The sequence below is a fragment of the Choloepus didactylus genome, chromosome 3 (assembly GCF_015220235.1).
Source record: "Choloepus didactylus isolate mChoDid1 chromosome 3, mChoDid1.pri, whole genome shotgun sequence".
NCBI lineage: Eukaryota > Metazoa > Chordata > Mammalia > Pilosa > Megalonychidae > Choloepus > Choloepus didactylus.
Genome location: NC_051309.1, coordinates 125,154,582 through 125,168,690, shown reverse-complemented (window position 1 = coordinate 125,168,690; position 14,109 = coordinate 125,154,582). Strand labels below are relative to the sequence as shown.

Below are 14,109 nucleotides of genomic sequence, written 5' to 3'. Positions count from 1 at the left end.
TTCACCTTCCTCACAATCTTCTTGTTCTTGATTTTTATTCTAGTTATTTTTTATTTGCTATCTATGAATACATTAACCTCAATAAAGCAATCTTCCTCAAATGCTCTCACACCTTCTCTCAATGCTCCTTCTCTTTTGCTTTCAAATTCAAAATTTCATATTAATTTCTCAGTGATAAGCAATAGACCCCTAACCATTTGTCAATCACAAAATGCAAATGCAGATGCAATTTAACATCAGAGATAGCACTGATAAGATTTTTTTAAACAAATTTCTGTTTTCTCAAGCTTTTTATGTTTCTCTTCCTTCTTTGGCAAGCCTTTAACCATTAATAAGAGTTTTTTGAATGAATCAGGTACTAATAGCAAAGAATTATATAAAGAAAGAAGTGAGAATAGACTTCACTAAATTTGTCATGCTGTGTTGTCAATTGAAGACAGTTCTGACCCGAAACTCCCCTTTTGTGCTTCTCTCTTGGCAAAGACTGCCAAATGGATGATGATTTAATAAACCTGCTCCTGGCTTCAGTATGTGTACAAATGGACATTTGGATGAGACTAGCGAACTCATTATTCACATTGGCCTAAAAAGTGATCCCTTGAATTCTAGCGGTGAAAGGTTAATGGTATAATTTACTAGCCTCCTATGAATTTTAATTAAAATTATGAAAAAGCTTTGGAACTTCAATATGAACTGAGATTTCTATATCGACTATCAGATGTGTCACCAAAGCTAAATCTCTTATATGCAGAAAATGAGGAATCCTGGCACTCTTCCTCATTTTTATGTATGAATTTTATTTTATGTATATGTCTGGCAATGCATTTCAAATGATCGCCAGGCTTCTTTAGTGGAGAAACACAACCCACTATTTGTCAATGAACTACATACACCACATTCCAAAAGCCAAACTCTCAGACTGATTTTGATGGGTGTTTCCTAAATATGCAGTGTGGAGTAAGCACACTTTACACATGTTTGTTTATTGTATGTCTTTTTACTGTACCATGCTAATTCCTTAAGACGTTAAGAAATATTTGATAGCATCTACAACACGCTTTTAGGAAATTAATTGTATCCTCGTTTCTTTTATTATTAAATATCAAAAGTATTGATCTCTTTGGGAATCACATTGCATAATACCACAGTACTGTTGATAATAACAAATACATTGGTAATAGCACATAGTTACATAGTGTTTATAACAGGCACTGTACTAGGTTTTTATACACATTAACTCATTTAATCCTCACAATGATCTTACACATAGGCACTATTATTATCTCAATGTTACAGGTGATGAAATTGAGGCATAGGGAGGATGTTATTCCAAGATTACAGAGCTAGCAAGTGGCCAAGCCATGATTCAAAGATGTCCATCTGGCACCAGAAACTATAGGTGCACATTTGTTTAAAAAATATCACTTATTATCTCCACAACCTACATATGTAATGACACCTGTGCTGGTTTGAATGTATTATGTCCCCCAGAAAAAGCCATATTCTTTGAGGCAATCTTGTGGGGCAGACAGAATAGTGGGGATTAAGTTAGAACGTTTGAATTAGGTTGTTTGCATGGAGATGCGCCCCACCCAACTGTGGATGATAACTGATGGGATATTTCCATGGAGGCGTGGCCCCACCCATTCAGGGTGGGCCTTGATCAGTGGAGCCATATAAATGAGCTGGCTCAAGGAGAGGAAAGGGAGTGCAGCCATGAGTGACGTTTTGAAGAAGAGCAAGCTTGCTAGAGAGGAATGTCCTGGGAGAAAGCCATTTTGAAACCAGAACTTTGGAGCAGACGCCAGCCACGTGCCTTCCCAGCTAACAGAGGTTTTCCGGACGCCATTTGCCATCCTGCAATGAAGGTACCTGATTACTGATGTGTTACCTTGGACACTTTATGGCCTTAAGACTGTAACTGTATAGCCAAATAACCCCCCTTTTTATAAAAGCCAGTCCATCTCTGGTGTTTTGCATTCCGCAGCATTAGCAAACTAAGATAACACCTAACACCTCAAACATGAAGAACTTTCCATTTAAGTAAATCCTGTTAAACATAGCATGTGTAACATTATTAGATACCATGTTGTTGGAGATTGAATCACATCCTGCACAAAGGACATGTTCAAGTCTTAATCCGTGTTCCTGTGGGTGTGAACCCATTTGTAAGTAGGACCTTTTGAAGATGCTATTAGTTAAAGTGTGGCCATGTTGAATCAGGGGTGTCTTAATCCATATGACTGGAGGCCTTATTAAGAGAAGAAATTTGGACACAGTCATTCAGAAGAATTCAGAAGTCAGAAGAAACCAGAGAGGAGCGAGAGTTCACCATGTGATGGGGGATTGCCATCAGTGGAACACTGCCAACTCCAGGAGGACACATGGCCCTAGTCTCTAAACTGTGAGCCAAGTGCTTTTTGTTTAAGCCAATCCACTATGTGGTATTTGTCATAGCAGACCTAGAAAATTAAGATATGTGGTCTCATGTTGAACATTGCAATTTTGCTTTCTTACCATCATATATAAAAAGGAAGGATAATGTTGCAATGCATATCAGTGTGCAAATATCTGTTTGAGTCCCTGCTTTCAATTCTTTTGGGTATATACCAGAAGTGGTATTGCATCCAGTTGCCAATAGATGGAAGCAACCCTAATGTCTAGCAACCCATAACTGGATAAAGAAAACATGCTATATACATACAATGGAATATTATTCAGCCATAAATAGGAATGCAGTCCTGATACATGCAACAACATGGATGAACCTTGGAGACATCATGTTGAGTGAAATAAGTCAGACACAAAAAGACAATTATTGCAAATACTGTATGACCTCACTGATTTGTAATAATTAGAGTAAGCAAACTCATAGATTCAGAATCTAGAATATAAATTATTAGGGGATGGGGTAGGGTTAAGGAATGGGAAGTTAAGGCTTAAAATGTATGGGGTTCCTATTGGGAATAATGGATGGTGGCAATGACAACAAAACATTGTGAACATAACTGACAACACAAAAAGATGTATCTGAATGTGATTAAAAGGGAAAACGTTAGATTGCGTATATGGTAACAGAACAAAAATTTTAAAAAGAATCTGTGGAACTACACTTTGCAAATAGTGAACCCTAAGTTAAATTATGGATTACAGTTAACAGAACACTTATAAAAATGCACTATCATTGATTATAACAAATGTTCTACACCAGTGCCTGGTGTTAGTAATATGGTGGTATATAGGAATACCATATTTTATGCATGATTGTTCTGGAAACCCACACATTCTCTAATAAGAAAAGGAAGGAAAAGGGGAGACTAGGGCTTCAAAAATTAAAAAAAAAAAATTATTGGAAACTCAGGAATATAAGGAATATAGTAAAAGGAGTAGCCTACAAGTCTGGGAAATCTCAATTGTTGAGTACATGTATTATTGGTTGTATTCGCCAATATCCCACCGGCACTGTAGCCAAATGCCATGTAATATCCTTCTGTGATTATAGTTTTCAGATACAATGGCACGTTATTGCATGTGTGATGGTATATTCACATTATGGATAGGTATAAACTGCCCTCATTTTTCACTTGAAAGATAGTAATAAATAATAGTTCTTTTTACAACAATTTTGTTATAGCCAATCAAACACTGGTTTCGTATGATTAGGTAGGCTTATATTCATTATAATAAGTCCAAAATTCTCAGTAAAATTCTGAACAAAGTTCATTACACTGTTTGTACTAAAGACTTAACTTATTTATATATGTTATTTAAAATGTATTTGCTATATACTTTAATGATGAAAATTCATGTTCTGAAAAATATCTTTAAAATGATCTCACTGTCTACACTTTTATTTTAACAGCACCTTTTCACATTGTCAGTGAGCAGACAGAAGTGGAAACAATTAACAGCAGAAAAGAACAGACAGATTCTGAGTTCAAAGACTTAATCCAGCAGGTAAGAAGAGATTCATGGTTTACCAAGCCTAGACCCTATTCTGTAATATCAGATATAGAGAAGAAATGATTCAGGGGAATAAACAGAAGGGGACATTTATTTTAAAGACCTGGTAAATAAATAAAATAAAATAAATAAATAAAGTCTGTAAATAATACAGTAAAGATCTGTATCAATGATGGATATGCGCTAAATTGACATATTTAGGAGAATCGGCTGGCATGTTTTAGTCCCTATTTTGTTTCCATTTTCCTTCTTCTTAGAAGCATGAAAATCCAATCCTTTTTTACCCTGCTGATTTTTTGACATTTTCCATTTGGCAAAAAGAAATTTCCTCCCTCTCTGGTGTTTCTAATGGACTTAAAACCCACGTGATTAATTTGGTTTCTTTCCTCACACAAGTCTTGGCATCAATAACACTTTCAGAAATAATGTGTATATCTTCTGAGCTCAAGTGCTAATTTCTGGGGGCTCTAGCTCAAAGAGGTACTATAAATGACTGCCCTTACTGAACAAAGTTCTAAAAGGAAAAGAATATATTTTTGGTGTGTAGGTGTTTGCTTTAAAATTTTCAGAAAGAATTAAAACTACACTATCAGAAAATCAAGATAAAGTTATGAACTTCTTCCTTTGGGGGAGGGGGTCACTACTTCCCCTGACTTAATACAAGCATGCAATATTATGCAATATTTCCCTGTTTCGAACCCTCCTATACATTAGGATTATCTGGGAAATGTTTAACCTAAAAAAGTGTAAGCATCCACATACCACCATCACAGGGTCTCAGACAGCTGTTCTGAAGTAGCACACGGCATCTATTATTTTTTTTAAGTTTTCACGTAAATCTAATGAACAGCCAGGGTTTAAATCCTAAATTCACTAAAAAAAAAAAAAAAAAAAAAAAAATCATTGGTTGAAATCAGTAATTTGGTGGTATTAGCTGCATAAAAATTTCATTAAAAGTTTTTACCAAGGTAAAGCAGTCATACAGGTTTAATCATTTCATGCTTACCAAAATTGAATTTAATGACAGAAGCTTAAAATAAATTCCACTAAATTGATCTTTTCTTTGTGCTCATTCCCACAACCAATTTATTAAGAAATCAACATATGATCAGAACTTGCCCACTCTCACCACCTCCGCTGCAACCACACTAGTTCAACATCCTCTTTTGCCTGGAAAGCTGAAGTGTCTCCTAGCTCCCATTCTTGTAACCTTACAGAAGATCCTTTGAAAAGCAGGCTAGCTCATGCCATCACTCTGGGCAAATTTCTTTCAAATTTCTCCCCATTCCAGATCCAGCAAGAGCCCAAGGCCTTACAATGGCTCAAAGGCCCTAGTGATCTGGATCACCCTCTCCTACCTCACCTCCCACTGCTGTCTCCCTTGCTCACGCAGCTTCTCGCTGCTTCTCAACATTTCAGGCATGCTCCTGCCTTAAGATCTTTGCACATTCTGTTCTCACTGCCTGGAATGCTTGTGCCAGATACATGCAGAGCTAACACCCTCACTGCCTTTGTCTACCTTTAATTTCAGTTTCTCAATAAAGTCTCCTCTGCCCACCCTATTTAAGTTGAAACTGCCCACCTTTTCTTAGTATACTCCTTACCCCACCCTCCCTTTTCTTTTTCCCTATAAGGCTTAATCATATCTCAAATTCTATATAATGTGCTTATTTATTATGTTTACTGAATATGTTCTTCCCTTTCTAGACTGTAATTTCCATCCAGGCAGAGATTTCTGTCTATTTTGTTCACTGATCAACTTCGAGAGTCTGAATCAGTGTGTGACACATAGTAGGTATCACAAATCAGTATTTGTTAAATGGACAAGTGATTAAAAAAAAAAAAAAAGATAATCCTGCATAGCCAGGCTTTCTAATAGTAATTGATAATTCATTTTATAATGTCATATCTTGGTTCTGTAGATCTATTGTTTCATTCTTACTTTTATACTGAGTGCTTCATCACTCCTGGAAGCTTCCCAGACCTTCAGATTATTTCATGCAGGGAAAGAAGTATACAAAACAATCTATTTCAATATGAAGAGGGCATTCACATAAAACTATCCCTTGATCCCTAAACTGTTGTCATTTCTTCCATGCAGACACTACTTTCTGCTCTATTTTCATATTTACCTTATAAACTAAACCTCATGCACCTCCTAACAAGCAACTTACTCATCTTCCCTTTATTCTTCATCAGGAAATTAGCACATCAAAATCCTCTGTTAGAGCTTCAAATAATTTCTAAATCAATAACTGCATCAAAGTGATAATATCTCTCACTTGATTCAGAAGAACTTGAGAGAAGGTAACAACTTTAAATACAAATAAGTGATGTTACTTTTTTCCTCCCTCCCCAATGACAAATATGATTCTTTTGTTTTGGGTTATTTTTTCTCTTTTGTTATTTTGTTGATACAACAAATCATTGTGAGTGAGAGGCACTATTCTAGGAACAAATCAGTGAATAAGTCGTACAAAGAACCCTGCTGGTATGGAGTTCATATCATCTAATTCAGTAAACATCTTAAACAATTGTTTTCCTCTGAACTCCTAAAATTCCCATTCCATTCAAATCTAGATGAGATGCATAATTTAAGGTTATGTGAACAAATTGTAAAGAATAACAAAACACCAGCTACCACTAATGAACATATTTGCTCTGACTGGGGCCATATTGTCTTGAAATGATAAATCTTGTCAGTGTTGGCGACACCAGACCTGGCACACTCTCAACTCTATCACTTCCTACCTGGTGACACTGAGTCAGTTATTAAATTCTGTGCCTCCACAGTTTCTTTATCTACAAAATGAAAATAATAATTCATGGGTTTGTATTTGAATCCTGTAAAGCACTACAGCTTTATCAGTCAATAGTTAGTGTTTATTAAATCACCACTATCATTAAATCGTGTACAGCAAAGAAAAGGAAGAATGAACTCAATACTTTCTATCCATGACATTGGTTAATTGGAAAAATTAATTCTTGATCATAAAGACCTGGCAAAATATTTACTAAGTGAAGAAATCTACCTCTCTCTGATGCAGCTGGCCTCTTTATTAGAACTGAAAAAATATATTCTCTGCTCTAGAAAGATTGCATGGCCAAGCCAGATTAGGGTAAATTCCCTTACTGTGTTCCCATTTTACCTCGTTTTTCCCCCTTTGCCGCACTTGCTATCCTCATAATCACATTTCATATTCGACTTCACCACTTCACTGTCAACCGCAGAACAGCAGGTGATGTGGGTCCGTCCTGTTTGCTGCTGTATCTCCTGCACACAGCGCAGAGAAGGGACACGGCAGGTACTCAACTGATATTTTTTAATTCAAAAGTAATTGTAAATAATAAATTGTGGTAAAAAATTTATAATTTGACCACAGGGTGTTTATTTACATTTTATATGATAGCCTAAGTCATCTCTAGGCTTCCGAAGGCATTAAGAAAGAACCTGAATAGTACTTTTAGGAAATATTTTCAAAAAACAATAACCATGTTGGTGCTAGTTTCCTTGGAAACAAAGCAGACCATGTGTAACTAATTCATTTATGCCATGTATCAGTTATGTCTGTTGCAATTTTTGTTGGGTTTTTGTTTTCTTTCATTTTGTTTTTCAGGGAATTGCCTCCATAGAAACGATTATTTCTGGGAATCCTGAAAAGCAGTCCACACCAGCTGAGAAAAACAAAACTGATATTCCTAAAGATGAAAGTCAGGTAATGTCATGTGGGAGCTAGGAATATGCTTAGACTGCTGGGCAGTCCCTCCTTGTGCCACTGTTGGCGAGGGGCTGGACCAAGCCATTCGTGAATTAGATCATTGAGTCTACACAGTATTCCTGTGATGGAGCTTGTTATAACCCCCATCTTATCCATGAGGAAGCATGTCTGAAGGAGGTTAAGTTATGAATTCTCAGGGGCACAAAGCTTGCAACTTGGATTTCCAGTACAGGATTCTCTGATTCCCAGTACAGAATTCTGATTCCCAGCCCTGAGCTCTTGACAGCTACTTGAATGTCCTTTGTGATTCTGATCTTGAGTGCAAATGAAAGCAGTTTTTGCATTTATTACATGAAAATATAGATCTATGGGATAATCAAAATCCAAGCCATTGATCCATTTCTTCCAATGTATTTATCTGAAAAGATGCCATTAAGAGCCCTTACGAAATCACAACCTTGCTTCAGGAAACAATTTCTTTTTCCAAGGTAGTCATGTTGGGAAGATACTATCTTTATAGTTAGAAGGGAAAAATATCATGCAGCATTAGGTGGTAACATTCGGTAGTGAGCATTGCTTAGACTTCCTGAGACACTGAATGAAATAAAATGGCAGAGACAAAAATGAGTATTAGCAGTAAACATCTAAGAAATGTTTCCACATTGTTTGCAATATTCTTCTACCACATACACAGCCAAAGGATTGACATGTAAAAACTAAAAAAAGGAAATTCATAAATGCAGTGCTGTAACCTACACGCATAAAAATGCTACATTATGTTTAAAGCAGCAAGAAGCTTCTAGCTATTTATTATTTACTGTATAGTGTGAAGAATATTAGAAAAAGTCAGCTATTCAATTTTATAAAGTCCCTAGTTTTAAGGATATCAAAACAAGTTGCAAATTATAATTTTAGATATTATCAGTTCTTAGGAATATATAAGAGGGAGATTACATTTGATTATCCCCCATTCTCTTGGGGAATAAATTGAAACACAAACACATGACTTAACCAAAATGGTTCCTATTGTCAACAGAGCTAGCAATGGGAAAGAGTCCACTTCTCAAAATGTCCCAGACACTACTGCCTACCTCATGCACACACTAAGAACTCTGTTTCTCTCCACTAAAATATATAAGAATACTCTTGCTAGTAAAAAGTGGGCAAAATAGTATTACCAAGAAGAGACAGCTTAAAATTTCCGTGATAGTGTTGGGATGATGTCAGACATATGAGAAAACCAGAGAAAATGGGAAAAGAATGGAACATATGAATACAGCCAAGATTATTCTTTTAATGATACTGCTGCCACATTCTGCTGGACTGTTCTACGGTTTCTTTAAGAGCCATACCCCCATCATGAGTATTGCTAATCTATTCCTGATTGCTACTAGTAAATGTTGAAAATGAATTCCTTGTGGGTGTATTAGCAAACATAACACAGGTAAAGAATTTTCAAACTGTGCTTTTTGCTCAACTTCTATAAAGAACTGCTGATTTTAATTTCCCTTCCTCACATAATTTATGCAGCTACTGGGTACATTCAAGACGTGTGTGTCTGTGTGTGTGAGTGTGTGTGTGTGTGTGTGTGTGTGTGTGTTTCCAGAGCCATCTGATAGTTAACCTTGGCTGTCCTAATGTTCTTTCATTCAGATGTGCTTTGTATTAAAACAATGCCAAAGCATAGACGTGGTTTGCCGGCAAAGGCGACCTTTCTTTAATACTAGATTACAACCTTGTTTCTGGAAAAATGAAAGTTACCTTTGGGCATTGCTGTTCTAAATCTTGGTTAAAGGAGCCAAGATGCTTCCCTGGCCTATGGCTAGTCAAGACTTAACGTTTAATTAGGCATTTCTGAGGATGGAGGCAAAGGTCTCTCTTTTGCTGCAAAATGTCCTTATTCTTCTACTGGTTGTAGTTTCCATCGAAGAAAACAGGTGCCAACAAGATAACCAGTAATGGATATTCTTAGAGAAGAAGGTCATTCTACACAGACATGAAATGTTCTGTTTGGCCAGTTCATGTGGCCTAGACGACTATTTTTAGAATCAGTTGGTCTCCACCCTTGATTTCTGAGAGACGGTGAAGAGAGGGGTCGATGCCCGGTTTGAATTGCTGACAACAGCTCCAGCCAGGTTACTGCCTCCCGGTCTCCCCTGCCAGCCACACGACCGTCTTGCTGCCAGCCACATGCTCACTGCTGCTGCCTCCTGGTGTTCCCAGCTGCTGCAGGACAGCCCCTGCCAGTCACACCCTGGGGACTCTGCCAAATCCACAGCGGAGCCCACCTGACACACGGATGCTCCCAGACTCCATGCTACACTCACGACTGCTACTTACAGAAAAATCATTCCACCAGTTGACTAAAATTTACTTTCCCACAGAGCCTCTTTCCCTTTAGCTCAATGTTCATAAAAGTAGTAGTTTGATTTTTTGCTTATCTACAGTTTGCACAGTTTATACCAAAGGATTATTTTACTGGAACAACAAGATGCTCTCACAAATCACAGTTTGCTTCTTAGACTTTTGATTGTAATACCTTTGACCTTAAGGTCATTAGGCAAAAAACAATTAAATTTGGAATTTGGAATCCATATCTAACGAAGTCCACAAACTTTAAAAGGTCTTCAAAAGCATATAGAACAGCATCCATTAGCAAGAGAAAAATCACAATTCATAGATTACCCAATTTTCATATCTTCAGAATATATCAGTTTGGGCATGGTTCTCTAAGTCTTGATCATTCTCCAGCTAAATATAGAAAAAGAAATCAACTACTAGTAATCAAATACCTACTGCACTGTACAATATAAGGATAGAAGAAGAGAGAGATACAAAAAATGCTCGAGGCATGGACTCTGACCATGAGTGGCTTGCAATTTGATTTAGGACCAAATTATAAGCATTTCAAATAATAACACATTACACAGCATTGCCACATCAAAACATAAGCATATGATTAATTGCACATTGTATATCACAGTATATGTGTACATACAGTTCTATGTGTTCTGAGCAAGGAAGGTGCTAAAGGAGGTGGGTCTTGAGTTGGGCCAACTTCACTGGATTAGAGAATTCGTGGTAAAAAATGCTGTAGTCAGATAATGAAATGATCTCAGGCAGTAGTTTCTTGAACAAACAGATGAAATGAATAAGAAAGTAAAAGATAAGAGGACAGAACAAAGGGAGTAGAAAATAAGGTGGGAAATCAGGAAGAATCATGGAATATATTAGAAATTCTTGAACAAAGAAAAAAGTAACAATATCTTCTTGGAAAGCTCTCAGGTAAATTTGCCTCAAGATGTAGTGAGGGCACAGGGAATAGAGCAATTCTGAAACATTTACACATGAGCCTAATTAGAGTTTTACAAGATACAACTTGACTCAACTTTTTTCTTGCGGTTTCTCTCCAATTAACTGTTATTTATATTTTCTAAAAGAAAATCAATTCAAATTTCTAGGCTCTAAACAAATTCTGGCTACTTGTGTCCTTAATCCATTATTCAAAATTACAATTTAGAGACATCAGAAGATATTCATTCACATGCATTAGATTTGATGGAAGAATCGTATTTTCTGCTAAACTTCAGATGATAGAACTGAAATGCCAAACATTTAGCATCACAAAATACAAGCACAATGTCCTGCTGCTCTGTTATCTTTGCAGTTGGGATCATTTAACTCCCAGTCCACACGCTGGGACCTCTCTACTTCCACAGAGCCCAGCCGAGACGTGGAATCAACAAAATGTTACTCTTAGGGTTGATCGTGTATAATGTAATGCAGAACCTCCTGCTTTTGCTTGTCCCATGTTAACTTTTAACAACCCCACTCATTTGGCTTCTTCCTTCTCTGCAAACATTCTTCTCCCACCTGGACACTTTTTCTCTAGGTCCAATACAGAAAAGAATGCTGTTTCCTTGTCCCTTCCTTTACCCTTCTTTCTCTGCAACAACTACAAGGAAACATAGAGGGAAAAAATAATAGACGATGGTGAAATTACAAAGACATAATCACTAGTCATTAGCAATGATCATCTTCATTCAAGTAAAACTGGACCTAGATATATTCTTACCTAATGCCTGTATTGTTCTTACACTGACACAATGCTCTCTTATTTACATGAAATTTGAGGTCCAGTAAAATACCTCTCTTTCCTTTCCAGGAAACAGTTTCCCTTGTTCCCAGATGAGAAGCTCTGATCTCAGTCCCTGTAATTCTCTGGGATAGATAATAAAACTGAGGCGGTTTCAACTCTGATAAAATATACAAAAAGATTCATTTACATGTGCCAGGACCTCTGTCAATAGACTCTATGTTAATCTTTGAACTGCTATTGATTGTCTGTTCTGGCCTTTGCTTAGAAAGATGCACTTCATCTTGGATTCACTTTCCAGAGGTCAAAAGTCAAGTTCCTAGAGGGTCCAGAGAGGTAATATAAATGAATGAAAAGGAGCCAGGTTTAAAACAAATAAGGAGTGGGAGAAACTAGGATGCTCTGGAGAGCTCATGATCCATCTTAAGGGGGCTCAGCTACTGAGAACTAGTTAATAATTATCTTACTAAAAAGCTGGGCCAGTGTTTCCAGATCTTTTTACTTTTTTTTTTTTTTTTTTACAACTAGGTTTAATTCAAGAAACTAATTCAAAATTATTCTAAGCATCATGTCAATCAAATGACAAATTTTTACAAAGGTACCTTCAAAAGCATTTATTCTAATGGTAACTAACTATATGCCTGCAATCAGGAAGATGGTTTATATCAGGGGTTGGCAAACTTTTACTATAAAGGGCCAGATAGGAAATATATTTTGCCTAGAGGACCATATGACCACTCAGTTCTGCCACTACAGTGTGAAAGCAGCCATAAACAATCAGTAGGTAAACAGATGATCATAGCTTTGTTCCAATAAAATTTTAGCTACCCCCCCCCAAAAAAAAAATGACATGCCAGAATTGGCCTATGGGGTGACAGTTTGATCTATACTTACCTCTAAAAGTCAAAGCATTGGGATTTTCACCTTGTATACTTGTACATCCATATATCCCTCATATCTCAACTTAAGCATCACTCGCTGAGAGAGACTGTCACTGGGTTCTGGGTCAAAATAAGCCCCCTGCTTTGTGCTCCCATTGCACATGTGCCTGCCTTACTATAATATTCACCGCAACCTCACACTATTTTGTAATTTTTAAATTTTCTCTGTTTTTAGTAGACTAAGCTTTGGGAGAACAATGACTTTGTCTTTCATTTTACTAAGGAGGTGCCTGGTACATAGTAAGCATCCAGTAAATATTTTCAGTGTATTTTCTGTCTCTCTCCCCTAATTAATCTAAATTAGAATTTTTTAAATATTTTATTTTGAGAAGGAGAAGGCAGGAAGCCATAAGATTATTAAACATTTCCTAGCAACTTCATGTAAACTTGAAAACCTCATCATTAATGTCCTTCCTATGAAAAGGAATTTTTTGCAATATTACCATGGCAAAATTACAGAACTGATCTTAGTGATTCTTCTGGCATAACATAGCAATTAAGAGCCAGATTCTGGGAGCCAGACTCCTAAAGTTTCAAATAACACACTCTTATTCTGTTATTATATGAGTTACTTAGCTTCTCTGTAAATTCAGTTTCCTTATTTATAAATGGCTAAAACTCATACCTTCCTCATAGAAAATTAATGCATATAACATGCTTAGAAAAATGCCTCCATATCCCAAGCACTCTAGAAATACTGGCCAGTGTTTTTTGTCAGTGCTTGAAAACATTTCTTCTTCTTTGGGCCCCTCTGAACCCACTCAGTCAAGGCTTTGTCCCTGTCATCCTACTGGAACATCCCTCGCCACAGTTAGCAGTGGCTTCCATGTTGTCAAGTTTAATGATTATTTCTTAGACTTCATTTCACTAGATTTCTAAGCAGCACTTTGATATAGTTGATCCTTCCCTCCTTGAACACCTGTCTTCACTTTGCCTACAGGATACCACTCTCTCTTTCTTAACATACTTCACTGCCCGCTTCTCAGTTTTAATGCTGCTGTGTGCCATCTCCTCAACCTCTTGATTTTGTAATGCTCTTTCAGGCCTTAAGCTTCTTATTTTCACTCACTCCATGGTGCTTTTATCCACATCTAGTGATTTAAATACTGCCTAGATGCTAATGACTCCCAAATTCATACTCTAGCACTGAACTCTCATGTGTGTTCGAAACCAACAAACCCAACTACATCTAAGCATCTTAACTTGGCTGTCTAATTAGAATCCCAAACTCACTGTGCCTGAAACCAAACTCTTGATATCACACACACATGCAAACACCTGCCTCTTCCTCAGCCTGCTCCATCTAAATAAATGACAACTCAATTTTGCCATTTGCTCAAGTGAAAATACTTAGACTCTACCTTAACCTTCACTCTCATGGTTTCAGTTT

The 14,109-nt window shown here is 36.9% G+C and overlaps 1 long non-coding RNA gene across 1 annotated transcript in view; it reads left to right on the top strand.

Moving 5' to 3' along the window:
* Window positions 1–3,862: 3,862 nt before the first annotated feature.
* Window positions 3,863–14,109, top strand: part of LOC119529794 — a 48,979-nt gene continuing 38,732 nt past the window's right edge. Inside the window, exons 1-2 of the long non-coding RNA XR_005215950.1 lie at window positions 3,863–3,957; window positions 7,581–7,679. This is a non-coding gene — a long non-coding RNA (uncharacterized LOC119529794). The remainder of the gene's footprint in view (window positions 3,958–7,580; window positions 7,680–14,109) is intronic.